Source organism: Sapajus apella, unplaced genomic scaffold (assembly GCF_009761245.1).
Source record: "Sapajus apella isolate SASKATOON/1434 unplaced genomic scaffold, GSC_monkey_1.0 scaffold25, whole genome shotgun sequence".
Classification (NCBI taxonomy): Eukaryota; Metazoa; Chordata; class Mammalia; order Primates; family Cebidae; genus Sapajus; species Sapajus apella.
The window spans coordinates 12,312,426-12,324,599 of NW_022436965.1; the positions used below are offsets into that span (position 1 = coordinate 12,312,426).

The 12,174-nt window shown below is 39.0% G+C and overlaps 1 protein-coding gene across 4 annotated transcripts in view; it reads right to left on the minus strand.

The window, feature by feature from the left end:
* Positions 1 to 12,174, minus strand: part of RASAL2 (RAS protein activator like 2) — a 371,400-nt gene that overhangs the window by 197,258 nt on the left and 161,968 nt on the right. The window lies entirely within an intron of this gene.

The window sequence follows — 12,174 nt, forward strand, 5'->3', positions numbered from 1 at the left end:
AACCTCGGCAGGAACTCCCATTAAACATCATAAGGAAATTTTAGACTTATTACAACCTGTCCGAAAACCCAAAGAGGTAGGAGTCTTACACTGCCGAGGTCACCAGAAAGGAGATGAGAAGGAAGCGGAGGGCAATCACCGAGCTGACCTAGAGGCAAAACGGGCAGCTAGACAAGAATTTATAGAAGGAACTTTAGTATGAGAAAACCCTCTCCAGGGAACTAGACCTCAACACTCATCAGAGGAGGTAGAGTGGGCAATCTCCCAGGGACATAATCTTCCTTCAGGATGGCTAGGTATTGAGAAGGGAAGAGGACTCCTACCTGCTGCCAGCCGGTGGAAAGTACTTAAAACTTATATCAGACCTGCCATATGGGTATAGAGAATACATATCAAATGGCCAAATCTATATTTACAGAAAAAGGTCTCTTCAAGGCTGTCCAACAAATAGTCAAAGGATGTGAAATATGCCTAAAAAATAATCCTTTGGCATATTGCAAAGCTCCTCCTGGGGAACAGCAAACCAGTCATATGCCTAACCAAACTTTACCCATATGCCTAAGTCTCAGGGATATCAACATCTGTTAGCATGTGTAGATACCTACACAAAGTGGGTTGAGACTTCCCCCTGTAGAAGAGAAAAAGCCCAAGAAGTAATGAAAGTCCTAATTAATGAAATAACCCCTAGATTTGGACTCCCTCGCTATCTTCAAAGCGATAACAGCACTGTCTTCAAAGCTGCAGTGACCCAAGGAATTTCCAAAGTGTTAGGAATACTGTATCATCTCCACTGTGCTTGGAGGCCTCAGTCCTCACGGAAAGCGGAAAAGAATGAAATTCTTAAGAGACACATAAAAAAACTGGCACAGGAAATCCACCTCCTGTGGCCTTCTCTACTACCAATAGCACTCTTAAGGGCTCAAAACTCTCCTCAGAAAATAGGACTCAGCTCCTATGAGATGGTTTATGGACGGCCCTTTCTTACTAATGATCTTGTATTAGATAAGTAAACAGCAGATCTAATAAAAGATTAATCCTCCTTGGCTAAGTACCAACAGGCTCTTAGGACCTTACCTGAAGGACAACCTATGGAAAAAGGGAAAGTTTGGTGCTTGTTAAGTCTCTCCCCTCAGACTCTCCCTCTTTAGGCCCATCTTGGGAAGGACCATTTTTGGTTATTCTGTCTACCCCAATGGCAGTTAAGGTGGTAGGAACTGACTCGTGGGTTCATCACACTTAGCTGAAGCCTTGGACGCCTCCTGAAGAAAATCATAGGCCCTCTACTCCACAGTCTGAAGTTCCAGGAGACAGCCCTTCACACACCTGTGAGCCGTTAGAGGATCTATGTTGGCTCTTCTGAAGAGATCCTCAGGAAAGAAAGTACTCATGAGTCTAACTTACATCCTGGTATTAACAGGACTATCACTCCTAGCTTTACTATTTGTGATCAGACTCTATGCGGTTGCCCCTAAGGATTAGCCTAATAGCTCTCCTCCTCTCCTTCCTAGTGCCCCCCTCAATAATGATTTACACTGACTCTCAGGTGCAGAGTCCTCTCTTGCCAAGGCCATGCCATACTCAAACTCCAATTATTCCTTTCACGGGGTGGGAAGGGAGGAATAATAGGAGAACTTGGTACTGGCATTGGAACAGTTACTACCTCTACTCAGTTTTACTATAAGCCATCTCAGGAGTTAAATGATAACACAGAAAAGGTTGCTAATTCTCTCTGCAAAGACAGCTCACTCTGCAAAAATAGCTTAACTCTTTAGTTGCTGTAGCTCTTCAAAATAAAGGGCCCTGAATCTGCTAACAGCAGAGAGAGACGAAACTTATCTCTCTTCAGGAAAATAATGCTCCTACTTTATAAACCAATCAGGTATTGTCTTAAAGAACTCAAAGAGGCCGGGCGTGGTGGCTCAAGCCTGTAATCCCAGCACTTTGGGAGGCCGAGGCAGGTGGATCACGAGGTCAAGAGATCGAGACCATCCTGGTCAACATGGTGAAACCCCGTCTCTGCTAAAAATACAAAAATTCAGCTGGGCATGGTGGCGTGTGCCTGTAATCCCAGCTACTCAGGAGGCTGAGGCAGGAGAATTGCCTGAACCCAGGAGGCGGAGGTTGCAGTGAGCCGAGATCGCGCCATTGCACTCCAGCCTGGGTAACAAGAACGAAACTCTGTCTCAAAAAAAAAAAAACAACTCAAAGATCGAGTCAAATACAGGGACCTTCAAGAAACAGGATCATGGAGCTTAACAACTGGGTGTCCTGGCTTTACCCTCTCCTAGGCCCGTTTATAACCATTCTATTATTGCTGGCCTTCAGGCCTCTCATCATTAACCTTTTTGTCAAATTTGTTTCTTTTTGAATTAAAGCCATAAGGCCATAAATGGTCCTGCAAATGGAACCCCAGATATCCTTGGCTCATGAGTTCTATCATGGACCTCTGGATCAACCTGCACCCTTGGAAGTCTCCCCTCTGGAGGAAACCTCAACTGCAGGGCCCCTTCTATGCTCCAATTCAGCAGGAAGTAGTTAAAGGGTGATCAACGCCTGTGTCCCAACAGCAGCTGGACTTTCCTGTTCAGAGGGGGGACAGGGGAACTGTGTTAAGGAAAAAAACTTATCTCCCCGGGTCCATGAGGGGCGTGATTTTGCCTCCATCTGGGAACCAGAGGGGTTTCAAATGTAAAGTTCTTTCTCTGACTTTCCCGTGCATGGACTAGGTGAGAAATCCAGGTGGGTTTCTTTGTTCAAAAAGCCAGCCAAAAGCTCTGGGAGGAGGGGGCTCTGTTGGGGACCAAGTAGCCAATCCAGTATCAAAGTCAAAGATCAATCACTCCAGCAGAAGCTTGAAAGAACTCTCATTGGATGAGAACATGAATGGGGCAGGAATAATTCCTGGGTTTAAATCCTGCTGCTCCTTACATATAGGGATTTCTTCCTTGGATCCCCTCCAACAGCAGCATGGGCTCTCTCTCTCTCTCTCTGTCTCTCTGTCTCCCTCTCTCTCTCTGCCTAATAAATTGCTCTCTGCTAAACTCTTTGGGTCCACAATATTTATTTGAAAGGTAAGCTCACTGTGCCTCTCCTGGGCCCCTTTCTCCATTCTTGGGGTACGAGAGGCCAAGGACTCAGAATCACAATGGGGAGGGAGCCCCGGTTACACTACTTTATGTGGAAACATGAATCGTTTTGTGGTCTAAGCAATTAGAAACTTTGACAAAATTAGACAATTTGTGGTCATTCAAATAACTAACTTTATAAGTTAGCCATGGGTGACTGAAACTATCCACTGTAAACTTTATTGTAAATTAATTTTAGCAAGAAGACACTGATAAACCTGTCCGTAAAAATTATAACACAGGATATTGTATTAATAGCATAACCCAGGTTTCCTGACAAACTATAAATCTGTATCAACACTGAATTTAGGAAAATCGAAATTCTATTTTCTGTGAGATCCTAATTGTCTTAAAGCCTCATTGTCTAATTTCTCCCTTTGTCTAAACTGAACCTTTTTCTAATTTCTTCATGGTATTGTGAAAATAAGATGTCTCAAAAAACATTCTGAAACCCTGAACCACCCCTTTCTAGTGCTAAAGACGAGATGAAACAGAAAGCAATGAAACAGGGAGCAATACTTCTGTATTTAAAAAAAATTCTGTCTGTTTAAACAGAGGGATTTTTTAGCCATCCTATAGATTTTATAGCTTATTTTTCTAATGCCCACTTTTTGGTCATTTTAGAAGAATGTATATCAAGGGGGAAAAAGATGAAAAAAGTGATAGTCTCCTTTTTTTTTTTTTTTCCCCTGAGATGGAGTTTCACTCTTGTTACCCAGGCTGGAGTGCAACGGCGCAATCTCGGCTCACCGCAACCTCCACCTCCTGGGTTCAAGAATTCTCCTGCTTCAGTCTCCCGAGTAGCTGGGACTACAGGTGTGCGCCACCATGCCCAGCTAATTTTTGTATTTTTAGTAGAGACAGGGTTTCACCATGTTAACCAGGATGGTCTTGATCTCTTGACCTCGTGATCCACCCGCCTTGGCCTCCCAAAGTGCTGGGATTACAGGCGTGAGCCACAGGGCCCCGCCGTCTATGTTCTTTTTAGCACTTCTCTATTACCTAAAAAGCATTTTAAGTAATAAAAGGAGATTTTTAAAAATAACCTATATTTAACTTATATAGGTTAAATTATATCATGTCCTCATTTCCATGGCTAAATGAAGGTTTAAAAGCATATAAGCAAGGCCTGCAAACTGAGACTATATGCATTACCAAGACAAGCTCAAATTTTTGGCCTATTTCACTTGCCAATCCCATTGATCTTTATTTTTTGCTCTAGTGACTTATTTTTAATTTCTGACTTGCAATTATTTTTAGTATCTAAAACTCACTAGAGAAAAGAATAACTTAGACTCACTAAGAAGAATCTTAATAGCAAAACTGGAAACAATTTTGGATTTGCTCTGTCCATTCCTATGAGGATACTAAGGATAGTAAATGCTGGCCTCGTTACAAAAATTAAATAATTTTATTTTTTAATTTTAAAAAATAAACATTAAAAAGAATCAGAGGTAAGTCAATGGATCTCTTTGTAAATACTTTTTTAAAACTGGGTATTATTCTGTAGACCAGCAGTTCTTCAATTTCTTGATTGCAGGACTCCTTTAGACTCTAAAATTACTGAGGACTTCAAAGAGTTTTTGTTTATATGGGTTGTATCAATATTTACTGCATTAGATATTAAAACTGAGAAAATTTTAAAATATGACTTCATTTAACAATAACATTCCTATTGCATGTTAACATAGGTAATACACTTGAAATGTAATCATCTTAAAAAAATTGAAAGAGTGACTCTATATTTTTGCAAATCTCTTTAAAGTCTGGCTGAACAGAACACAGCTAGATTTTTATATCTGTTTCTACATTCAATCTATTGCTTTGTGTTTTTCTGGTTGATGTTTGCAAAGAGAATTTGGACTCACAAATACGTAGATGGAAAAGAAGAGTGTTTTAAAAATATTTTCAAATAATTATGTATATTTTTCTTTAATACTCTACCAAAACCTGACAAGCAGTTGTTTTTCAAAAGTTAGTATACAATGTGTAATCTGAAACCAAATAAATAAACCTTTCATATTGTGTTACATCAAAAACCACTGGTCCACCTTGTTCTTTGAGTGGATCTTTTACCCCATCTATGTGAGTTTATAAACATGATGCACTGATCACTTAAAAAATACTGGTTCACTCAGATTTGCAGATCTTCCAAATATTGACACTTTTCATTGTATAATATTAAAAAAAAGTCACATTTATCAATCTTCAGAAAAGTTTTGATCTCATCAGAAAAGACTTCAAGTACTCCTGGGAAGCTGCCAAGCTCAACGCTGCAGATGCAAATTTTCTAACATTCTAGTTTTTGCTTTTAGGCATAAATTTTATCATTACCAAGAAATACTCTTGGTTGTTTCCCCCAAAGTGACAGGTTTATGTCTTTCTTTTTCCAGAAAATGCCTGCCATATAACCAAGACTGAATAACCATAATTAGTCTTATAGTTCTATTATAAAAAATAGCTTTAAACTATCAGATGAGGGGGTCCTGGGAATCTAGCATTCCACAGACCACATGCTAAAAACCACTGCTTAGACAATAAAAAGTCAATGAGGGTTTCTAAGAAAATCTGGCAATACTAGTTTATAACAAGATGAAGAAAGTGGTCTTAACAATAGGTGGAAGACTAATGTAATGGCTTGGTTAAGGTATGGTCAGGCTCTGAAACAGATCAATTGCAGTGAAAATGATAAGAAAAAGATCATGTGAGCCACATTTTGAAATAGGAATCAACAGGACAGGTAACGTTCTAGTTGTTTGTGGTGGACAAATAACACAAAAGAGATGAGAGAATAAAAGAGCTGCTAATAAAAATGCAAATTGATAAAAGTTAATAAAGCAGCTTATGTAACTATAATGTATAACAGGGAAGTCCAATACAGATGGTTTTCAAAAAAGGAGAAAAGATAACGTAAAAAGGGAAGCTTATTTGAAGTATTCAATGCAATCTACTATTTTCAAATAATTTCAAAACAGTATTCAAAATACTAAGTCATTTGTCCTACCAGTAAATCTAAAGAGCAAACTCTGGGCCCCTTCAAATGCTAATATAAATTCAGTAACTGTAAATGCTAATATAAATTTAGTAACTATTTGCCAAGGAAACAACAACAATAACAATAGACTGCTCAAGTGTTAACCCTTTCCTGTAATGAGAGAAAGGTGCATCATAGCATGACACATTACTTGACAAAGATGACGAACTGAATGATCTAACAGAGCTGGAAATTTCATTACAGGAACATCACACACACACACACACACACACACACACACGCACACCCCAGATAAGCAACTTATTTCTTCCAGACTTAGGAAAAGTGCCTCAAAAATTTCATAGCAGGAGAGTAATTAAAAGGATCTGACAGAGAGCAGAAATACGAATAAGGGAAAAGGGACAATAAAGTCTGTGGCCCAAATACGAAAAATGTGAAAGAAAAAAATTGCTGTGGGAAATTTTCTTTTTGTATCTTACAGCTCTTTAGAAGTTAATCTGAGTTGCTTTTGAATCACATTGTTTACTAGTCTCATGTTTTTTAAAATTCTGGCATGATAGGTTAAATGCAATTGGTAAAATTATGAACCTATTGAGAAAGGAGAAAGGAAGAAACTGGTAGGCAGGCAGTTAGGGTGGGTCCTTGGTTGAATTCTTTGAAACCAAAGAACAGCCCGCACGAAAAATTAGGCTGTAGGCACAGATTAGGGAACTTGCACAAGAGGGCTTACTTAAGACATGCTCACAGCCACACAGATAAAACAGGCTATACAGATGACTTGCCCAGACATGGCCACAAAGGAAAATTCCATCCCCTAACACATGTACAGTAAGGGGAACAAAGCAACAGGAAGTAACTGAAGCTAAGGGCCCACATTCACACTAGTGGGACAGGGTGGAGGTACCAAAGCTTGCACCTTATATAAATGAGACACCCGGACCTCATCAGTTTCTTGTTGAACTGTAAAAATGGAACCCTCTCTGTGCCCACTCTCTTCGGCAGACAGCTTTCATTCTTTCACTTATTAAACTTTCCCTCCAACTTCACCCTTTGAGTCCATGCTCCTTAATTCTCCGGGTGATGCCTCATAATGAGAGAAAGCTACATTATGTTGCATTGGTGAGACTGTAACACTATTAATACTTACTGCCTTCCAGAGAAAGCTTTATAAAGGGAATCTCTATTAGTGAGAATCTTCTCAGTTAACACAAACTCTAATGTTTCATTCAGTCTCAGGAGCCTTTCATCTATCTTAGTACCACCCTAAAAAAAGAAATGACACCACCACAGTTTTGGGAAATCTACCTAAATACAGAAGGTCTTAATATAATAAAAGAGAAACACATTCCCAACAGATTATTGGGGTAAACTGCAGAAGTCTGAACTGTTTTGGAAGGACAGATCTGTATTTTTCTGTATCTATACATATGTTTTTATTCCCACACCAGAGCTAACCTGGCTTAGAAATAGCAAATTCTTCACAACTCTGAAATTTCAATGACCAGATTTATTTTGGTTTTGAACTCAAACTCAAAATACAAGTATTACTTTATAAAGGCTAAGAATTAAAGTGATCACTTTATTACAGAAGCAAAAACATTTGGCCAAGCATGGTGGCTTACACCTATAATCCCAGCACTTTGGGAAGCCAAGGTGAGTGGCTCACTTGAGCTCAGGAGTTTTAGGCCAGCCTGGGCAACACAGTGAGACCTCGTCGCTACAAAAAATACAAAAATTAGCCAGGTATGGTGGTGCGTGCCTGTAGTCCCAGCTACTTGGGAGGCTGAGGTAGGAGGATCACATTTTTCTTTTCATCAACATGTTTACAACAGTTTTAACAGACATTCATGTTTAATATATTAATAGGTAAATTAACAAGCTATATTTTTAAAAGGCAGTTCTTTATTTTTTAAATGAACAATAAAATCCTTGCCCCTGACATGCAGATTTAAAAATATGGCATACACATGGCTATCTTCTATAGACAATTTCTGAAATGGTAGAAGAAATAATGTTAAAGTTGCTATGTGAAGACGATTCTTAAAACGTCAATAACTGTCACAGGCTGGGCACATGCCTGCAATCCCAGTACTTTGAGAGGCTAAGGTAGGAGATTCACTTGAGCCCAGGAGGTAAAGGCTGAAGTAGGCCATGATCATACCACTGTACTCCACCTGGGCAACAGAATGAGACCTTATCTCAAAAAAAAAAAATTATTAAAAAAAATTGTAGGCTAAATGCAGTGGCTTGTGCCTGTAATCCCAGCACTTTGGGAGGCTGAGATGGGCAGATCACCTGAGGTTGGGAGTTCAAGACCAGCCTAACCAACGTGGAGAAACCCTGTCCTACCAAAAATACAAAATTAGCTGGGCATGATGGCGCATCCCTGTAATCCCAGCTACTCAGGAGGCTGAGGCAGGAGAATCGCTTGAACCCAGGAGGAGGAGGTTGACGTGGGCCAAGATCATGCCATTGGACTCCAGCCTGGGCAACAAGAGCAAAACTCAGTCTCAAAAAAAAAAAAAAAAAAAATTGTAATGTCGTTGAGGATTAGTCCACAATATACTGCAGATATATAATCAAATTATTTTATAAACGTAGTAGTGTTGTCTGCTTAAGACCTAGTGTAATTGCCATCAACTAAGTCACTCTCTTTTATTCTTAAAGTACAAAGGAAAGGAAAATCCAGTCAGGTCACTTAAAGTTTAATTTAACTTATTTTATACCTTCATTACTTTCCCACCTTCTATATTCTGTTGAAATGTCAGAAAATAACATTTCCAGAAAAATAAAAAACTTTTAGGCTAATAACCACCCAACACATAGTACCTGTGAACTTTGCTTTGCCCTGACACACAGTCTACATTTGGGATGGCAAATTGTATCACAGTTCATACAAATCAATGGCCTCAGTAGATTTAAACATGACCACACTCGTACCTTGATGAATAATATGGATACTAAGTAATGTCATTCAATATGTTTATGGCACGTGATTGGGCCACCACCGTTCAGCATGAAGGTTCTAACTCTGCTCTATCACAGGTTAGACTAAAGGAAATTGTACCACAGTTCAGCATGAAGATTCTAACTCTGCTCTACCACAGGTCAGAGTGAGTTATCCGGTTAAAAAAAAAAAAAAGTAATAAATTCCTTGAAGGCATGACTTATTTACGGGAGACAACTTGGTATTTGATAAAGGTAACAATCCTCTTTTTAGAAGAGCTCATTTTAGTTTGGTGCCATTACTTATTTTAAGAAGGTAAGGATGGGAAACAATTCCTATAATGGTTTTACCTTGCTTCTCCCTTCCACATCACTACTACAGTTTACACTGGCCCAATCACGTGCCATGAAATGCAAGCAAAACAGATCATATAGTTTTCTTCCACTTCTTAAATATGTATTAGAAGAAAAAAAGTCCTGCTGGGATATCAGGGTGTGCCTCTATAGTCCCAGTTACTTGGGAGCTGAGATCACTTGAGCCCAGAAGATCGAAGCTGTAGGGTGCATGACTGTGCTCTCAATATCCCCTGCACTCAAGCCTGGGAAATACAAAGCTCAACCCAGTCTCTTAAAAGAAGAGATAAGTCCCTTATTTTCCACAATGAGCAAGTCTGGTTAAGCAACTATATGGCCTAGGTAACTGAATGAAGTGTTATGAATGGCGCCAACAGTAAGATGGCAAATTGCAGTCCATCACAGCCTGTTCTTCAATCTCAAATGATGAGTCATATCTATAGGTCATACTAAACCTCTGAAACAAAAAACTATAAAATATTCAAAATAAAATAACTCACTTATATATTAATCCTCTGAAGGAAGTAAAAGCCTATTTACAATTTTCCCTTTTTTTTTTTTTTTTGAGACAAAGTCTCACTTTTGTCCCCCAGGCTGGAGTGCAATAGAGCGATCTTGGCTCACTGCAAACCTCTGCCTCCCAGGTTCAAGCAATTCTCCTGCCTCAGCCTCCCAAGTAGCTGGGATTATAGGCGCCTGCCACCACCCCTAGCTAATTTTTGTATTTTTAGTAGAAACGGGATTTCACCATGTTGGCCAGGCTGGTCTCAAACTCCTGACCTCTGGTGATCGGCCCATGTTGGCCTCCTAAAGTGCTAGGATTCTAGGCATGAGCCATTACCCCCAGTCTATAATTTTTTCTTAAATAAATATTATGCCAATTTAAGAAAAGTGCAGCCAGGCACAGTGGCTCATGCATGTAATCCCAGCACTTTGGGAGGCTGAGGTGGGCAGAGTAAGAGGTCAGGAGTTCGAGACAAGCCTGACCAACATAGAGAAACCCCATCTCCACTAAAAACACAAAATTAGCCCGGCATGGTGGCACATGCCTGTAATCCCAGCTACTCAAGAGGCTGAGGGCGGAGAATCACTAGAACCCAGGAGGTAGAGGTTGCAGTGAGCCAAGATTGTGCTATTGCACTCCAGCCTGGGCAACAAAGAGCAAAATTCTGTCTTAAAAAAGAAAAGAAAAATAGTACAAAAATCCACCAAGTGTGGTGGCTTGTGCCTGTGGTCCTAGCTACTCAGGAGCCTGTGGCAGGAGGATTGCTTGAGCCTGGGAGGTCAAGGCTGTGGTGAGCTATGATTGTGTTACTGTATTCCAGCCTGGGTGACAGAGCATAATCCTGTCTCAAAAAGAAAAAAAAAGAGAAAAGCCTAAGAAAAAACTAGTCTGGCACTTAAAATATGACCAAAGTATTATATTACTAAGTGACCAAAACTCAAGATCATTTTCATGTCTCATGTTTCTGTTACTGAGAGAAAAATGAACTACCCTAAGACTTCATCTCAAACACCATTTAATTCACATTCCTTTTGTTATATTTAGTATCTCTCCCTATGTTAATATATTAATATATCCTCATGTTTGCCTCTTTTTGAATTGAATCTCGTCACTTTCCTTTAGAGGCAGCTGCTGTGGGAAAACAATTAGAGTTTTTAAAAAATATGATTATTAGTGGAGAGGGTGAAAAAGAGTGAAAAGTTTATCACTATTGAGAAATTAATGTTTGAGCCTTTAGCAATTGGTTACACAACCAATGCTGTGACATCATCTCTCCACCTAAGAAAGCAGAAGAAGGCAGGCTACATTAGAAATAAAAGTTGTCAAGTGTTGGCAGCATTAAAAATCTTTAATAGCTCTAACTCTATTTATAGTATCAAGTGCAATAGAATCCAGAGCTACATATGCATCTTTTCTGAATCGGGACCCATTTGAATCACAAATCACTGAGCTTACAGTGAAAACCATCAAGGTGATAATACAGGCATCTCTAAAGAATTTTATTAGCCACTCACTAGGAATTAGACAACCCAAGTCAATGAGTACAATTTAGCTGACTCATATTAGAAGTGAAAAACCTTTCTTTTTATGAAAAACCACTGACCTCAAGTGAGTGGCAGAAAATAAACACCTACAATACAAGGCTACAAGGCAGTAAGAAGCAGCGTTTAGTTTTTCTCTTTAATGTGGCCAAGACACATAGAAAAACATCCCTCTTATCCAAATCTAATTCAGTCCTAAAAATGCACTGGCAAATTTTCTTGTAACAGTAAACTACATTCTATGATTTTAAACAGAAAAAGAAAACTTAGTTCAAACTCATCTAAAACTCTAATAAATTAATTTCCCCAAATATTTATTCTTAAACCCCTATATGTAATCCATCAGAAAGTTCTAAATTAAAAATGCCAATACAAAATTGTTTAATATTTGGTGAACCTGTTAGTGGGTATGTTTATACATAGTATACACATCAGACACAAGTTACATTCCCTTTGACACTACAAACCCATACTGTAAGGTAAATAAACAATAATCTGTTAAAGATATATAATGAATGCAAATAAGACTTAATAAAAATTAAACAAATTGCAAGGCTTTTGTTTCTAAAACTAATACCATTATCAAAATTTTCTTATAAAAGTTATATGCACAGTACAAGAGGACAGATACATGGCCAAGCTTATACCTTTTGTCTCAGGCTTTATCACGTATCTTTTCTTCAAAGTAAGAGTTTTTTCCAATTTCCC